The following is a 14,876-nucleotide window of genomic DNA, read 5'->3' as shown; positions in this document are numbered from 1 at the left end:
TGCTTCTCTGATCTTTCACAGATAATATTTTAAATAACTAATCATGTATTATACTATGTGGGCAAATTCATATCTAATATGATTCTTTTGTTTTACTGTTATCTTTATTATATTTAAATATTGTTTTGTTATATTTTATCTCAGATACCTAAAGTCACTGAGTTCATGGGTACTGATAGCTTTGCTCTGTGTAAGGTTTATCCACTTTTTTTATTATGTGTTATCTATGTCTCCATTGCACATCTCCTCTGTTCCCCTTCTGCTTTAAAGGCCCTATGTTAGTCATTTACTTGTTGGCTTTAAAATCCAGCTGGCCTTATATTTCCCACACTCCCCTCCTGGCTTACTTTTAGCACATGGAACTGACCTCCCATCAGATAAAGTCTAAGTCTTCCTTACCCACCAGTCTTCAGTCAAGCTGAGTATACTGGAATCACTGAAAGATAACAGAAGAAAAAAAGGAGGAAGGGAAAAGCCAGGAGATTTTTCTCTTATCTCTGTTTTCTTTCCACAGAGACTTGCCTTTGTGCTATTCCTGCTAGGCCACCATCCTTCCATGGTTGTAGTTCCCACCAAGTATCACCCACCCACATATAGCGCAAGGATCAATGGTATATACAAGGTTAGATATTTCTGTGGTTTAAATAATGCCATGATCTTCATTCCTGTCTTATTTGAAAATGCAGAAATTGTGTCTAGGGTATATAGAGGCTTTATTTGGTAATATGCTCTATTCAATCCATAACATGCTAGACATGCGTGTCAGTGAGGACCAGCACTCTAGTATTTATTTATTTATTTTTATTTTTATTTTTTGGTACCGGGATTCGAACTCCAGACCTTGGGCTTGCAAGGCAGAACACAAAGCAACTGAACTAAATCCCTGGCCCAGCACTCTAGAATTTAAATGGCAACTGATATACTTTCATAGGATTTCCATATTTGTATCTAACGTTGAATGGTTTTGTGGCATGATCTCAATATTTTGTTTTTCTCCCTTGCGATATTCTGAATGTTTTATAATTTGAAAACTATTCAGGTGAAACCTCAAAGCTAAATTGAATTGTTGTTGGTAATTTATTGATAGTAGTTCAGTGATTGTACCTGGTAGCAGAGCAGAGAATACAAAGATACCTTGACACACTAAAAATAACTAAATAGTTGCTTAGTATTTTAAAAGTATTATCTTAAGTGACTGTAAAAGAAAACCGTTAAACAAGCTTTATTATAATTCTCATTTTATGGATGAGGAAACCAGAGCTGAAGAAGTTTCTTTGACTTTTTCAAAATTACTCAGCAAAAAATGAAAACCAGGTGGTGGTGACAAGAAAAACACAGGACATAGGAGGCACTAAGTGCAATAATAAGCAGTTGTAAGCACCAAATATGCTGCCAGCAGTAAGGCAAGTCAGCATGATGGAGCAAACGGAAATATGTATCTTCTCATGGATGCAAAAACAGGAAGCTGGCAGGGGAGAGGTATATACTTTTGAGATGAAAGCACTATGATGATCTTGCTGCCAGAATTTCACCCTAGCTATACCTGCTAAATTTAAGAAAGAAAACTAGAATTTTTAAGAAAAAGAATGCATGATTAGTTTAAAATTGTCATAGTCATGGGAAAAGGATGGAATTGAAACTTAAATGCTTTCTTTATAACTTTCCAGAGAGGAAAAATTTTTTTATTACTACATAAAAAATACATTAAAGTAATGATCATATTGTTCTCTCCATAACACTCTTACTTATAGTTATTTCCTTGAATATGTTTTTCTTTATATTTACACTTTTCTTCCACTTCGTTTCTCTCTCTTTGAAGTTCCTATGTACAGATTCACTTACATCATTTTTTGCCTTGACGTAATTTGATGTGCATCTCCTATTTGCTTTTATCTTGCTGCTCATGACTCTCTTCTGTCTCTCTCTAACCCAGCATCTGGATCAAAATGATCATGCAATGATGCATCAGGATCACTGACTTCATAGGGTGATTTCTGGTGCTAAGTCATAGATAAAACTTTTTTTATATTAAATTCTTTTATTGGTACATTGTAGGTACACAACACAATTACATTTCTCATTGGGAATTGTACCTTTACATAATGCATCTTGGTTCTTATTTTTTCCCCATTCCTAGCCCTCCCTTCACGCCCTCCACCCTTCCCTATTTACAAAGACTTTATTTCCATTTTTCCATTTCTCATCATTTTTTCCTTTCCTTTCTTTCCTTTCCCCTGTGCCTCCCACTACCCCTATGCCTTTGGACCTTTTCTTCCTATTTTGCATTATTGATAATTCATTCTAATAATTGGTACATTTTAGGTATACAATATAATGACATTCATCATTGGAAATTTGCAACTTTACATAGTCTCTCTTGGTTCTTATTTTTCAACCTTGCCCAGCCCTCCCTTCAACCCCTCCAGTCCTCCCTATTTACAAAGATTTTGTTCCTATTTTTCCATTTTCTCATATTAATCCCATTCCCTTCTATCCTTTCCCCTAGCCCTCCCACTTCCTTCCCCTTTGCCCCTTTTCTTCCTATTTCACATTACCTATTGTACATTTCGCCCTATTTACACTTTCAGTTTCTCACACCAGAGAAACTATTCAGTATTTACACATGTGTGTCCTATTTATTTCACTTAAGAGTATTGCCTCAATGTGCATACACTTAGCTATAAATGTCTCTAATTTCTCATTTTTTTATGGCTGAATAGTACTCCATTTTATAAAAAAACCACATTTTCTTTATCCAGTCTCCAGTTGATGGGCATTTGGGCTGTTTCCAAGTTTTAGCTATTACAAACTGCACTGCTATGAACATGGGTGCACATATATCACTGTAGTATGATTCTTTTAATTCTTTGGGGAAGATCCCCAGCACTGGAATAGTGGGGTCAAATGGGATTTCCAGTCCTAGTTCTTTGAGGTATCTCCATGCTGATTTCCACAGTGGTCGCACCAGTCTAAAAACCCACCAGCAGTGGAGCAGGGTTCCTCTTTCCCCACAGCCCCGACAGCATTTGTTATTGGTTGATTTCATGATAGCAGCCATTCTTTCTGGAGTGAAGTGGAATCTCAGCATTGTTTTCATTTGGATCTCTCGAATGACCAGCGATGTTGAACATTTTTCATGTATTTATTTGCTATTTCTACATCTTTGTCTGAGAAATGTTTGTTCATTTCAGATGCCCATTTTTGGATTGGGTCTTTAAATTTGGGAGGTCTGATCTTTTTAAGTTCTGTATAGATTTGAGATAGTAGACCTTTGTCTGAGGAAGAGCAGGTGAAGATTTTTTCCCACATTGTGGGTTGTCTCTTCACACTGCTGGTGGTTTCTCTTGCTGTGCAGAAGCTTTTTAATAAGAAGAGATCCCATTGGTTGATTGTTTGTGCTAGTCCATGGGCAATTGAGGTTTTGTTCATAAAATCTTTTCCTACACCAATGTCTTCAAGGGTTCTACCTAACCTCTGGTTCAACTGGTTCAGAGTTTCTATTTTAATATATAGATCTTTAATCCATTTCAATTTTAGTTTAGTGCATGGTGAACGATACAGGTCTAGTTTTAATCTTTGGCAAGTTGAAGCCCAATTTTTCCAGCACCATTTATTAAAGAGGCTATCTTTCCTCCAGTGAGGGTGTTTGGCTTCTTTGTCTAAGATGAGATGGCTGAGTGTGTCTGGCATTGTTTCTGCATCTTCTAATCTGTTCCACTGGTCCTCAAGTCTGTTTCTTTGCCAGTACTATGCTGTTTTTATCACAGTAGCTTTGTAGTATAGTTGCAGGTTGGGGATTGTGATACCCCCTGCCATGTCTTTGTTACCTAGAATTGCTTTTGCTATTTTTGGTCTCTTCTTGCTCCAAATGAATTTTTAGATTGTTTTCTCGAGGTCTATGAACTATGCTGGTGGGATCTCAATTAGAATTGCATTAAATCTATATAGCAGTTTTGGAAGTATGGCCATTTTCACTATATTAATCCTTCCTACCCAGGAGCAGGGGATGTCTGTCCATTTTCTGACATCATCTTCAATCTCTCTTTTCAGAGTGCCATAGTTTTCAGAGAAAAGGTCTTTGATTTCTTTCATTAGGATGATTCCTAGGTATTTCAGTTTTTTGGATGCTATTGTGAAAGAAATTATTTGCCCTATTTCTCTCTCAGTGACTCTGTCATTCATATAGAGGAAAGCTATTGATTTTTGTGTGTTGACCTTGTAACCAGCTACTTGGCTGAATTTGGTTAATAAGTCTAGAAGACTTTTGGTGGAGTTCTTCAGGTTTTCTATATAGAGTATCATATCATCTGCAAATAATGACAATTTGACTTCTTCATTATCTATGTTTATTCCTTTTATTTCTTTCTGTTTTCTGATTGCCGTGGCTAATGTTTCCAGAACTATATTGAACAAGAGTGGTGATAGTGGACATCCTTGTCTTGTTCCTGATTTTAGTGTGAAGGATTTCAGTTTGTGACCATTTAGTATGATATTGGCTGTTGGTTTTTCATAGATGGCTTTTATCAGTTTGAGGTAGAGACCATCTATTCCAATTTTTTGTAGGGTTTTTATCATAAATGCATGCTGGATTTTGTCAAATGCTTTTTGTGCATCTATGAAGATAATCATATGCTTTTTGTCCTTGGCTGTATTGATATAGTGTATTATATTGATTGATTTTCATATATTGAACCATCCCTGCATCCCTGGGATGAATCCCACTTGATCAGGTTGTATGATCTTCTTGATGATCTTCTGCATTCTGTTTGCCAGTATCTTATTAAGGATTTTTGCATCTATGTTCATGAGTGAGATTGGCCTATAGTTCTCTTTTTCATTTGGATCTTTCTCTGCTTTGGGGATCAAGGTGATGCTTGCTTCCAGGAATGAGTTTGGGAGTATTGCTTCCCTTTCAATTTCATTGAAAAGTTTAAACAGTAGTGGCAGCAGTTCCACTCTAAATGTCTTGTAGAATTCAGCAGTGAAGCCATCAGGGCCTGGGCTTTTCTTAGTTGATAAGTTTTTAATTACATTTTCAATTTCATCAGTTGATATTGGGTTGTTCAGAATTTTTAGGCCTTCTTTGTTCAACTTTGGTAATTCATATGTATCTAGGAATCTGTCCATTTTTTCCATGTTGTCCATCTTCTTGGCGTATAGATTCTGGATGTAGGTATTGATGATTATCTGGATTTCTGCTGGGTCTGTTGTCATTTCACCCTTTTCATTCCTAATTGCATGGATTTGGGCCTTTTCTTTCCTTTTTCTGACAAGGTTGACTAAAGGTTTGTCAATTTTGTTGATTCTTTTGAAGAACCAACTCTTGGCTTCATTGATTTTTTTGTATCATTCTCTTCATCTCCATTGCATTGATTTCTCCTCTGATCTTTATAATTTCTTCCCTTGTATGAGCTTTGGGGTTGTCTTGCTCTTCTTTTTCTAGAAGCTTGAGGTTCAGCATCAGGTTGTTTAATTGGGCTCTTTCTGTTTTCCTAATATGTGTATTCACTACTATGAATTTCCCTTGTAAGACTGCTTTCATTGCATCCCATATATTCCGATATGTTGTATTGTCATTGTCATTTAATTAAAGGAACTGTCTGATTTCTTTAATTTCCTCTGTGACCCATTGGTTCTTCAGAAGTGTGTTGTTCAATTTCCACATGTTTATGAAATTTTTTGAGTTTCTTTTGCTATGGATCTCCAATTTCATCACACTATGGTCTGATAATACACAGGGGATAACTTCAATTCCTTTGCATTTACTTAAACATGTTCTATGTGTGAGTATGTGGTCTATTTTTGAGAATGACCCATGTGCAGCTGAGAAGAATATGTATTCTGATTTTGTGAGGTGGAAGACTCTGTAAACATCTGTTAAGTTCATTTGTTCAAGAGTTCAATTGAGTTCTAGTATTTCATTACTTATTTTTAGTCTAGTTGATCTATCCATTTGTGACAGTGAGGTGTTGAGGTCCCCCACTTCAATTGTATTAGTGCATATATGACTTTTCATGTCCGTTAGTATTTGTTTTATATAGTTGGGTGCACTAGTGTTTGGTATATAGATATTTATGATTGTCATCTCTTCCTCTTGGATTCTTCCCTTTACAAGTATGTAGTGTAATTCTTTGTCTCTCTTAATCAGTGTTGGTTTGAAATCTACTTGATCTGCCAAGAGCATAGCTACTCCTGCCTTTTTTCGGGTTCCTGTCTCATGGAGTATTGTTTTCCACCCTTTAACTTTCAGTCTATGAGTTTCCTTTTGAATTAAGTGTGTTTCTTGTATGCAGCATATTGTTGGATTTTGCTTCTTGACCCATTCTGCCAGTCTATTTCTTTTGATTGGTGAATTGAGACCATTAATGCTGATGGTTATAACTGAAATGTATTGACTTGTCATTGCCATGACTTTTTTTTTTGTTGGGTTCTCCCCCTTTACATTTAATTTCTTGTCATGCCAGATGGGTTCATTCTGCTTTGCTTCCTAGGGTTGTGATCCTCAATATCTGTTCCTAGGCTATTGTGTAAAATTCTTTGGAGTGCTCGTTTGGTATTCACGAAGTTCCTAAAGTGCTTTTTGTCATGAAAGTATCTTATTTCTCCATCAATTTTGAAACATAGTTTTGCAAGGTACATCAATCTGGGTTTGAGGTTGTTTTCTTTCAGGGCTTGGAATATGTTACTCCAAGCTCTTCTTGCCTTGATGGTTTGTGTTGAGAAGTCTGCTGTGATTCTGATGGGCTTTCCTTTGTATGTGATTTGTTTCTTTTCTCTGACTGCTTGTAGAACTTTGTTCTTCTGTTGAGTTTCTGGAATCTTAACAATTATATGCCTATGTGTAGATTTTTTTTGATCAAGGCTATTTGGAGTCCTATAAGCCTCACTTATCTGTATGTCAAGCTCTTTTCCCCTGCTTGGTAAGTTTTCTGCCATTATTTCTGTGAAGAGATTTTTTATGTCATCTCCACTCTCTCCTGTTTCTTCATTGAGCCCAATCAGTCTTATGAGATAAAACTTTTTTATGCTACCTGTGGTATGGTCAACACACACAGTGAACGCTGCTAATGAGTATTATCCAATGGAAAGGCCACTGAATACCATACAGTGGAAAAGCAGGCATCATGAATATGAAAAGCAGTGCTTTCAAACTTATGACAGGGTGTGACAAGTTTCAGCTTGTTTAGTGCAATGATTATGAGCTATAGTTGAGAGAAGGTATATTTTAAGACATACTATAAATCCTGGATCACCAGCAACAAATGCATTTCAAAGGAATTGTACGGTCAGGCCACCTCAGATTCCAGGTTTTAAAAATTGTCACCACTGGAGGTAAAACTAGGATGTGTGCTATGATGCTGGGACCAAGGTTCAGCCTTATCAGTATAAATCACCCAGTTCTTGTGCAAAAAGCAATGAAGATCCAACATTTAGGTGATGTTGATTGTGTTTTTGAACCTTGATGAGATTATGTGAACTGAGTTTGTATCCAGGAGCACCATGGTAAACTCTATCACAATGGTATATTGTTTAAGAAATGATATGTATAAAAATGGTATGAGAAATGGACAAACGGTTTCATCATTTATCATGACAATGCTCACTGTCACACATCACTTTTGGTACAGCAATTTCTGTAAAATGAAAACATTACACTTAATCACTAAATCTAGTACTGTGCAACTTCTTCTCTTTCCCAAAATCAAAATGTCCATGAAAATAAACATTTTGAATTGAATCAGGACATAAGGTCAGCCACAGCAGTGGATCTAAAATCACTCATCCAAGAAGATTTCCAGAACTGCTTCAGAAAGTCACGAGAATAATGAAATAAGTGTGTTTGAAGCAAGGATAAGTATTTTGATGCCAATTAATAGCAATATGTCCCTTATATAATGATTTTTATAATTTATTCACTTTATTGTTTGATCACACCTCATAAATTAACATCATTCTGTATTTCATTTGATTTTTTTTGAGTAAGCTTAATTTGAAAGAGAATATTTCTACTTTATTCCATCAATTGATCTTCTTTAATTTGATACATATTTTCATGTCTAGCAGTTTTTTGTATACTTGATTTTTATTAAATATCTTTCATATACTGTAACATATCACATGCATAGTAACATACACATATATGATATTGTGATTTTGAACATGAAGTTCACTTCTCTCTAAGATTGTGTGACTCTATGATTATCTTTTGTCCAGATAACAAACATGGTCTGAAAAATTAAGAACCACTGTGGCCTAGGAATATGAATTGAAGACTGATGTGAGAGGGGAGAGAAGGAGTCAAAGAGAGTTAAAAAGTTCTGTGTTATAATAGCAGAGGGTATTTTGAATGCCAGGCAAAGTCTGGCAATGTCAGCACTGGCAGCAACTACTGGCTTCTACTAGGTATTGGGCAAGGATGCTGATAAATGTCCTACAATACACAGACTATTCTCCACAACAAATAAATATCCAGTCTAACAACACAGCATGGGTTATGTCTGAAATGTCAGTAGTGTCAAGCATAAGAAATACTGGTTAATAGGTTTATAGAAATAAGGAATTCATGGTTAAAGAAAGGCAAGGAACAGTGTCCAAAAGAGGAAAAAATTAGTAAGAGAGAGCAAGGTCGTTGCCACACAAAGAGTAGATATTGGCATTGGCATGCATAATCAATTTTTAAAAGTTCTCTGACCTAAAGTATGATCCTCCTTTCATATCCCTAAGAACTCTCAGCAAAATATCTATACTCTCCAACTTACTTTGAGTGCTACATTTCTGGTATCTATTTGGTTGTTCAACCTTGTGTTATTAATGACTTGCCAGCATGTAAGGCACAAATTACCAAGGAGTCTCTATAACCTTATAATTCATTTTTAGGGTTAATGTGGTTTTATTTTGCTGTGTCAAGAGTTTCCTACCCTTTCAGTAAGAGGTATGAAGCAACAGCTGGAGTGTATAACAATATCTAGAAATGTATCTGTCTTAACACTAAATAAATGGATTTTTATTTAGGACCAATACAAGTGTTACTGGTCAGTGAAATTCTTTCCTTCTACTATGATTTAGAGATTCAGAATCTACTTATTTTTAGCTCGGTTATCCTAGTCTTCTGCATCTCCTTAGGAGGTGGAGGTCAAATTAGTAAAATGAAAATAAAACTTGAGAGGTTGTTTGTAGTTATAACAGAGGAGTGCAGCTACTCTACTCTTTTCTTTCCTTTCTTTCTTTCTTCTCTTTCTTTCTTTCTTTCTTTCTTTCTTTCTTTCTTGTACCAGGGATCCAACTCAGGACCTCACACTTTCTAGGTTAGCATTGTGTGGCTGAGCTAACCCCCTGGCCAGTGTAGCTATTCTTATGTCTTTGACCAAAGAATGGTTCTGCCCTTTAGGGGAAGATTTGATTGAAGATTTTGAGTAGTGTGTGAGTAACTCTCTTTGATTAAGCATACAGCTTTCTGGGGGAGAAGTAAAGAAGAAATATTCCTAATAGCCACATAAATTTTGAGAAAAAAGAAAATTGGAGAGATCTCACTGCATAACTTCCAAATATATTGCAAAGCTATAGTAATAAAAAGAATATGAAATTGGTATAAACAAAAAATACATACACAAACAGAACAGAATAGATAGACCAGAATTAAAATCCCACATTTACATCCCACAGATTTTCTTTAGATGTGCCAAAACCCACACAATAGGGAAAAGACAGTCTCTTAGATAAATAGTGCTGGGAAAACTGAATGTCCACATGCAGAAGAATGAAATTAGACTCTTCACTGAAGCTTTGTAAAAATTTCAACTCAAAATGGTTTAAAAACTTGAACATACAACTGACCAAAAGAAAACACATGGGAAAACTACTTGTCATTCATCTGGGCATGGTTTGTAGATATGATATGCATCAGCAACAAAAAATATGGAAAGATAACCTTACATCAAACCAAAAAGCTTATGCACAGCCAAAGAATCATCACTGTGAAGAGACAACTTGTAATAGAATGGGAGAAAGTATTTGTAAAGCATGCCTTGATAAGTGATTAATAACTAAAACATATCAGGAACTCAAATTCTGCAGTAAGAAAATTTAAAAATCTGTTTAAAAATGATGGGTAGACATTTTTTGAACAAACATACAAATTGCCAACAGGTATAGAAAGAAGTTTTAAATATCTCTATTAACCAGGGAAATGGAAATTAAAACCACAATGAGATATAACTCCACATCTGTTGGATGGTTATAAAAAAACAAAGATAGTGAGTGATGAAGAGGATATAGAGAAGAGGGAAACTTGCATACCATTGATAGGAATGTAAATTATTTTTATTATTATGGGAAACAGTACTTTTGCTCTTGAAAAAATTATAATTAAAACTACTATAAAATGCAGCAAATCCCTAACTGGGTATATATACATCAGATATGAAATCAATAACTCAAAGAGTTATCTGTATTCCCAAATTTGTTATAGCATTATTCACAGTAACAAGATATGGAATCAAACTAAATGCATATCAATAATTAAATGGATAAATAAAATGTAGTAGATACACACAGTGAAATATTATTTAGTACCAAAGTAAGAGAATTTGGTCATTTGTGAAATCATGCATCAACCTAGAGTACATTAGCCTAGATGAAATATGTAAGAAAGACAAATGCTGCACAGTTTTCCATATATGTGGGATAAACAATTGAAGTTGTAGAAGAAAAGAATAGAATGGTGGTTACCACAGTCTGGATAAAGAGGAATTTAGGAAGATGTTGACCAAAAGACACAAAATTTTAGTTTGTTAGGAGGAACAAATTCAAGAGATCTGTTGTAAATATGATGATTAGAGTCAATAACAAGGTATTGTATTCTTGAAAATTGCTAAGAATAGATTCTATGAGTCATTATCACAGATACAGTGTGGATGATAAGGTAAGTGTGTAAGATATACTAAGTATATTAGATATTATGCATGCTAAAGATCAATTTACTCACTTTACAATGTATACATAGTAAAAACATGTTGCATGTTACTAATATATATAATTTATATGTCTCTATTAATTCAATTTTTAGTTTCAAAGAAGAATGAAGAAGGAACATACTCTCCTGAAATTTCTATATCCAGAATTGAGGTACATTCTCTATTTTTTCCATGTTTCACTGGAGAGTACCAGTTCCACAATTCTACCAAGATAGGATAAATTTAGAAATATTGTTCTTGGCTGAACAACTAGTTGTGAGCAATAACTCTATTAATTAGGGAGCATACATTTTGGCAAACAATTGACTGCTTTTGATATACATCACAAGAAAAAAATGTATCTCACAAGTCATATACATATGAATTATCTATAATATTGAGCACTTCACTGGAGACATTAGGTTGTCTGCAAACACAAGTTTGCAATATATTATGTGTTACATTTTGAGGTTTTTTATTTTTTTATTTTTGCCTAGATCTTGTCTCATGTATATTAATATACAGAAGCTCAAAAATATTAGGGATATATAGATGGTACCTGTTTCTAAGAAAAATAATATTATTATTTACTTTGATTCATTATTTATTTCAATAAAAATTTGGAAGAGGTTGGCATAAATGATTGTGCTCTAAGTATGTACTGATCTCTGCGAGCCTAGCTTTCCCTAAGGTCTTGCTTTCAGAAATTCTAATACGGAATAGTGAAGGTTTCAGTCATTTTTTTCAAGTATAATCACAGAGAGATTTGGAAAACCTGTAAACTTCTTGATCACATTGAATTATGTATAGATTTCCTCATAATCAGGCTAGAAATACATTTCACTATGACATTTATAACACAGTATATTCTAGTTGTGGGAATCAATGTTAAGTTTTGAGAAGAACAATAGTAGTGGTTTGTGATGAGTAATACATTTAATGGGGTTTGTTTATATTTACTGCCATAAGTGTTTTCACAAAAGCATTTTCAGTATAAAAGTGCATGAAAAAAATAAAAGGATACATGCACCTGGCACTATCACAAAGAGAAATTATCTAATACAAATAAATATTGCCTAACATCTTAGAAATGCAGAACATCCTTTTGAAGTAAATTCATTTTATTTAAAGGTAATTCACTTATGACGAAAACAGAAAAAAATGAACAACCAACAATATTTAGATTTCCTCCCTAAGGTATGAGCTGTATTTGTGAATTTATCAGACAATCATATCAACTCATAGGGTGCACATGGCATAAATCTAGGCCCAGAAGTTCAGCTAAGCACTGTTTTGGGATTTTACTGGTATAAGCAAATAGGTATTAGATTTAAGGTAATAACAGAAACAGAGAGACAGACTGAAATATATTAGATAAAAAGTTAGAGAGTGGACTTTTAGATATCTTAATGTTGGAAAATGGCATTATTAAGCAGAGTTGGTCCACTTTAATATAGTGTAGTTTCCTCTTGATTATAGTCTCTTCTGCCTCTGAAGTTTTTTGAGCTCAAAGGTAATAACTGCAGCCAACAGAAGTCAGGCCAATTCTACTTATGATTGAGTAAAAGAAAGAAATGCCAATTTGATTTTACAAAAATGAATACAAATGAAACCCTAATACTTACTGGAGATCTTTAGGTCCAGATTCTATTTATAAACTATGTTTATTCAGAAGCTATTTGGGATAATAAGATGAGTCTATATGTATGTGCAAACTTTCAGAAACTTGAAGACTAAGGCCTGTACTCTGATGTCTATGCACTTGAGTAGAAATTAACAACAGTCACAAGATATGTGAAAATGATATGATGTAAATGATGGTAGAAATTTAGATGCTGATTATATGTCATGAAAAGCATCCAAAGCATCATAGAGAGTGGCATACTTGAATGACCTTAAGGTAAAGGTAGGATTTATATATGAAAGAAAGACACAAGAGACTGCAGAAAAAGAACATTTTAGGTAGAGTTTTTTAAAATAATACAAAACATTGAGAAAACATAAAAATGTGTTTGTTTGTAGAGCATGTGAAGGAGATGTGAGATGAGGGGGCAGAGATCCTGAAAGGCTGGCTAAGGTGGTAAAAAATCTTAGTCGCACAATGACACCACTGTTGATGTGAGCAGAGGAGCAGACAGTTCTGCCTTAAAGTGGTGTGCTTAACATGCTGTGGTGTAATTAGAAGAAAAAAGAATTAAAATTAGTGGTCCTTAGTAGGTTAAGATAGTGATTACAGTGGTGAATGTTGAAATGGAGTAACTTTAGCAGAATAAACAAGAAAGTGAGCTATAATGATATGAAGAATGCTCAGAATGTAGTTGTCACTGCAGATGAGGCTCAGAGAAGGATAGCACCAATGCTTCAGATCTGAATATGGAAAAGGACAGGAGTATAATCTGGAAGGATAGGAATACCTTCACTGAATAAATAATACATACAGAAAATATGGTTACTTTTAGAAGTGATTTTAAATATTAAATAACTATTGAGTACTTTGCACATTTAACAAATAAAATAGATTTTTAACAACTTCATAAAGATTAAAATGAGATGGCAATGATCAAATCTTATTTATAGAGGAAAGTAAGCCCTCACTGATATCATGTAGTTCTATTTATTATGTCTTTCAGATTCATTTTCTCACTGCCATATTCTGCCTTTTATGTGAATCAAAACATTTATTCTTTAGCGAGTCAAAGGATTCTAGTTATGTGAATTTTAATGGCTAAAATACCTTTTTTTAAAGTGACCTTTGGCTTTTAATAACCATTAACAATAAATAACAATAGTTATGTACTATGAAGTTATGCAATTTTTTAACCTTTTCCTGAGGAATAAGAATAGTGATCTGAGTAATAGTGATATATGAGACTAGAAGATCTTGTAGAGAGCAAAGGAAGGAGGTTGTATTGTCTACATTAGGTTGACAATGAACTTTTCAACCTAAATATTTTTAATGCCAGAGAGAAATTAAATATAATCTGGAGGAGCATAGAAGGGGAGACCAAAGGGGACTCTTAAGATATGACTGGTAAAGAGACCTAGAATAGCAAAAGCAATTCTAGGCAACAGAGACATGCCAGAGGGGTATCACAATCCCAAACTTGAAACTATATGGCAAAGCCACTGTCATAAAAACAGCATGGTACTGGCAAAGAAACAGATCTGAGAATCAGTGGAGTAGATTAGAAGATACAGAAACAACTCCAGACAAACTCAGTCAAAGGGTGTGAAATGCTTAGAAATCAGGTGGACAAATAACATGCATGCTCTGTAGGTATCAATCAGCTATTTCCCACATTCACTCCCATACTGGCTCACATGGACAAATGAACAATGAAACTATGGTGGAGAGGCTGAAAGTCACACAAAGGACTCAACAACATGATTTTTTTTCATGAGGGTAATCTGCGCAATACTACTGTTGAGTGCCTAATCTGTCCACAGCTGCTCCTGATATTGAACTACTTTCTGAGGAAAACAGCTAGCTATCTGGTAGCAACTTGACTATATAGGAATATTCCACTTCATTAGAACAGACTTTCTTTCTGGAAATGGACTATCTTCAATACCCCTCAGCACTTCTGCCAGCACCATTATCTACAGACTCAAAATATTCCTTAACATGTAGCTTTCCATTTAAGGAAATCACTTTACTAAATAAGTGCAGCAGTGGGTTCATAGCCATAGAATTAACTGATTCACTACATTCCTCATCCCCAAGAAGCAGCTAAGTTCATGGAAGATGAAATGGTTTTCCAAAGACTCAGTTATGGCTTCAGCTGGAAGACAATGCCATGAAATGATGATCTTCTGTCTCATATAATGTACTACATATATTTTGAATCAGGTGCCTTAAGTATTATGTTTCCTTCCAGAGCCAGAATACATGACTTGAAAAATCAATGGACGCTGTGTCTCCTT

Source organism: Heterocephalus glaber, unplaced genomic scaffold, assembly GCF_053883595.1.
Source record: "Heterocephalus glaber isolate CG9 unplaced genomic scaffold, H.glaber_assembly_v1.0 deba00000470, whole genome shotgun sequence".
In the NCBI taxonomy this organism is placed as follows: domain Eukaryota; kingdom Metazoa; phylum Chordata; class Mammalia; order Rodentia; family Bathyergidae; genus Heterocephalus; species Heterocephalus glaber.
The sequence above is the reverse complement of the archived record's forward strand: the minus strand, read 5'-3'. Positions refer to the sequence as shown.